We start from the raw sequence: 4,652 nt of genomic DNA, 5'->3' as shown, positions 1-4,652 counted from the left end.
TCAGCGCCAGGATGCTCCCATTCTGGGCGTTCAGCGCCAGAACTATGCTCTGTTCTGGCGTTTGAACGCCAGACAGATGCTCCTCCAGGGTGTGATTTTTCTTCTGCTGTTTTTGATTCCGTTTTTGATTTTTTTTGTTTATTTTGTGACTCCACATGATCATGAACCTAAGAAAACATGAAAAACAAATAAGAATTAGATAAACATTGGGTTGCCTCCCAACAAGCGCTTCTTTAATGTCAATAGCTTGACAGTGGGCTCTCATGGAGCCTCACAGATGGGCAGAGCTTTGTTGAAACTCTCCAACACCAAACTTAGAGTTTGGATATGGGAGTTCAACACCAAACTTAGAGTTTGGTTGTGGCCTCCCAACACCAAACTTAGAGTTTGACTGTGGGGGCTCTGGTTGACTCTGCTTGGAGAGAAGCTTTTTCTGCTTCCTCTCCATGGTTGCAGAGGGAGATCCTTGAGTTTTAAACACAAGGGAGTCCTCATTCTATTGAAGGACTATTTCACCTCTGTCAACATCAATCACAGCTCTTGCTGTGGCTAGGAAAGGTCTTCCTAGGATGATGGATTCATCCTTTTCCTTTCCAGTATCCAGGACAATGAAATCAGCAGGGATGTAAAGGCCTTCAACATTTACTAACACGTCCTCTACTTGTCCATATGCCTGTTTTCTTGAATTATCTGCTATCTCTAATGAGATTCTAGCAGCTTGCACCCCATAAATTCCCAGTTTCTCTATTACAGAGAGGGGCATGAGGTTTATACCTGAACCAAGGTCACACAGAGCTTTGAAGATCATGGTGCCTATGGTACAAGGTAGTATGAACTTTCCAGGATCCTGTCTCTTCTGAGGTAATGTCAGTTGATCCAGATCACTTAGTTCATTGATGAACAAGGGAGGTTCAACTTCCCAAGCATCAATGCCAAACAATTTGGCATTTAGCTTCATGATTGCACCAAGAAACTTGGCAGTTTGCTCTTCAGTGACATCCTCATTCTCTTCAGAAGAGGAATACTCATCAGAGCTCATGAAGGGCATAAGGAGGTTCAATGGGATCTCTATAGTCTCTAGATGAGCCTCAGAGTCCTTTGATTCCCCAGAGAGAAGCTCCTTATTGATCACTGGACGTCCCAGGAGGTCTTCCTCCTTGGGATTCACGTCCTCTCCTTTCCTCACAGGTTCGGCCATGGCACTTATGTCAATGGCCTTGCACTCTCCTTTTGGGTTCTCTTCTGTATTGCTTGGGAGAGTACTAGGAGGGATTTCAGTGATCCTTTTACTCAGCTGGCCCACTTGTGCTTCCAAATTTCTAATGGAAGACCTTGTTTCATTCATGAAACTTACAGTGGCCTTAGATAGATCAGAGACTATATTTGATAAATTAGAAGCGTTTTGTCCAGAGTTCTCTGTCTGTTGCTGAGTTGATGATGGAAAAGGTTTGATATTGCTAAACCTGTTTCTTCCACCATTGTTAAAGCCTTGTTGAGGCTTCTGATCCTTCCATGAGAAATTTGGATGATTTCTCCATGTTGAGTTATAGGTGTTTCCATAAGGTTCACCTAAGTAATTTACCTCTGCTATTGCAGGGTTCTCAGGATCATAGGCTTCTTCTTCAGAAGATGCCTCTTGAGTACTGTTGGATGCAGCTTGCATTCCATGCAGACTCTGAAAAATCATATTGACTTGCTGAGTCAATATTTTATTCTGAGCCAATATGGCATTCAGAGTATCAACCTCAAGAACTCCCTTCTTCATAGGCGTCCCATTACTCACAGGATTCCTTTCAGAAGTGTACATGAACTGGTTATTAGCAACCATGTCAATGAGTTCTTGAGCTTCTGCAGGCATTTTCTTTAGGTGAATGGATCCACCTGCAGAAGTGTCCAGTGACATCTTTGATAGCTCAGATAAACCATCATAGAATATATCCAGGATGGTCCATTCTGAAAGCATGTCAGAAGGACACTTTTTGGTCAGCTGTTTGTATCTTTCCCAAGCTTCATAGAGGGATTCACCTTCTTTCTGTCTGAAGGTTTGAACATCAGCTCTAAGCTTGCTCAGCCTTTGAGGAGGAAAGTACTTGGCTAAGAAAGCCGTGATCAGCTTATCCCAAGAGTTCAGGCTGTCTTTGGGTTGAGAATCCAACCATAATCTAGCTCTGTCTCTTACAGCAAAAGGGAAAAGCATGAGCCTGTAGACTTCAGGATCTACTCCATTAGTCTTAACAGTATCACATATCTGCAAGAATTCAGTTAAGAACTGAAAAGGATCTTCAGATGGAAGTCCATGAAACTTGCAGTTCTGCTGCATTAGAGAAACTAATTGAGGTTTAAGCTCAAAGTTGTTTGCTCCAATGGCAGGAATGGAGATGCTTCTTCCATGTAAATTGGAATTAGGTGCAGTGAAGTCACCAAGCATCTTCCTTATATTATTATTATTTTCGCCTGCCATCTCCTCTGCCTGTTCGAAAATTTCTGAAAGGTTATCTCTGGATTGTTGTATTTTAGCTTCTCTTAATTTTCTCTTCAGAGTTCTTTCAGGTTCTGGATCTGCTTCCACAAGAATGTTCTTATCCTTGCTCCTGCTCATATGACAAGGAAGAATGGCCAGAAAAATGATAATAATAATAGAGATCCTTTATACCACAGTATAGGGATCCCTTTGTAAGTAGAAGAAGAGGGGGAGATAAAGGATGTGATGTAAAGGAAGAAACACAACTGTGAGGATTGGAATGTGAGATGAGATGTTAGGACATGAATGAATAAATAGAATGAGATGGGGGAGGAATAATTTTCGAAAATTATTTTGAAAAAGAGTTAGTGATTTTTGAAAATTGGTTTTTGAAAATTAGTTAGTATTTTTTCGAAAATTTTTGAATTCAAAAATAAAAAATAAAAATAATTAGTTAATTAAAAAGAAATTTTTAAAAAAGGGAGAGATATTTTCGAAAATTAGAGAGAGAGAGAGTTAGTTAGGTAGTTTTGAAAAAGTTAAGAAACAAACAAAAAGTTAGTTAGTTAGTTGAAACAAATTTTGAAAAGATAAGAAGTTAGGAAGTTAGAAAAGATATTTTGAGAAGATATTTTTGAAAAAGATAAGATAAGAAGATATTTTTGAAAAGATATGATTGAAATTAGTTTTGAAAAAGATTTGATATTTAAAATCTCAATTAATGACTTGGTTCATAAGAAATCACAAGATATGATTCTAGAACTTAAAGTTTGAATCTTTCTTAACAAGCAAGTAACAAACTTCAAATTTTTGAATCAAAACATTAATTGATTAGTTATTTTCGAAAATTTTATATAAAAATAAGAAAAAGATTTTTGAAAAATATTTTTGAAATTTTCGAAAATAGCTAATAATTTTGAAAAAGATTTGATTTTTGAAAAAGATTTTGAAAAAGATAAGATTTTCAAATTGAAAATTTGATTTGACTCATTGGCAACAACTTTGATTTTTAAAAATTTTTGAAAAAGTCAATCCAAATTTTCGAATTTGATGAGAGAAAAAGGGAAAGATATTTTTTTGATTTTTGAAATTTTTATGATGCAAGAGAAAAACACTAAAAAGATGCAATGCATGAAATTTTTAGATCAAAACATGTGATGCATGCAAGAATGCTATGAATGTCAAGATGAACACCAAGAACACTTTGAATGTCAAGATGAACATCATAGACACAATTTTAAAAAATTTTTAATGCAAAGAAAACATGCAAGACACCAAACTTAGAATTCTTTAATGCTGAGACACTAAGAATTCAAGAATGCATATGATAAACATGAAAAGACACAAAACAAAAATTCATCAAGATCAAACAAGAGGACTTACCAAGAACAACTTGAAGATCATGAAGAACACTATGAATGCATGATATTTTCGAAAAATGCTAGATGCATATGCAGTTTACACCAAACTTATAACATGACTCAAGACTCAAACAAGAAACAGAAAATATTTTTGATTTTTATGATTTTCTAATTTTTTTGGATTTTTATTTATATTTTTCGAAAATTATATGAAAAAAGAAAAAAATAAGGATTCCAAAATTTTTAATATGAATTCCAGGAATCTTGCCATGTTAGTCTAAAGCTTCAGTCCAGGAATTAGACATGGCTCACTAGCCAGCCAAGCTTTCAATGAAAGCTCCAGTCCAAAACACTAGACATGGCCTATGGCCAGCCAAGCTTCAGCAGGTGATCGTGGATCAACAGCGGGTAGATCAGGAACAGTAGCAGGTGGATTAGCTCCAACTAGCTTGCTCTTGATAACCAATTGCAAGCCTCAGTCCAAATGAATTTAGACATGGCTTTACAGCCAGCCAGGATGCAACATATAATTACATGGGCTGGAGTGATTAGTTGAATACCAATCCCAAAGTAGTTTGGGTATGGCTTTACAGCCAGATATGATTCAACATATTTCATGAAACACTAGAATTCATTCTTAAAAATTTTGAAGCCATAGAATAATTTATTTTTGAAAACATTTTTATTTTTTTCGAAAATAGATGAGAAAATTTTAGAAATATTTTTGAAAAATTTTTGAAAAGAAAATACAAAGAAAATTACCTAATCTGAGCAACAAGATGAACCGTCAGTTGTCCAAACTCAAACAATCCCCGGCAACGGCGCCAAAA

General features: G+C 36.3%; 1 non-coding gene across 1 annotated transcript; it reads left to right on the top strand.

Moving 5' to 3' along the window:
- The first annotated feature begins 1,957 nt into the window (after positions 1–1,957).
- LOC148580947 (small nucleolar RNA R71) lies at positions 1,958–2,065 on the top strand. The gene has a single exon (XR_015898007.1). It is a non-coding gene; the product is annotated as a small nucleolar RNA R71 (small nucleolar RNA).
- The last annotated feature ends 2,587 nt before the right edge of the window (positions 2,066–4,652 follow it).

This window comes from Arachis ipaensis, chromosome B10, assembly GCF_059453495.1.
Source record: "Arachis ipaensis isolate K30076 ecotype BB chromosome B10, ASM5945349v1, whole genome shotgun sequence".
Classification (NCBI taxonomy): domain Eukaryota; kingdom Viridiplantae; phylum Streptophyta; class Magnoliopsida; order Fabales; family Fabaceae; genus Arachis; species Arachis ipaensis.
This window is presented reverse-complemented; position numbering and strand designations above follow the sequence as displayed.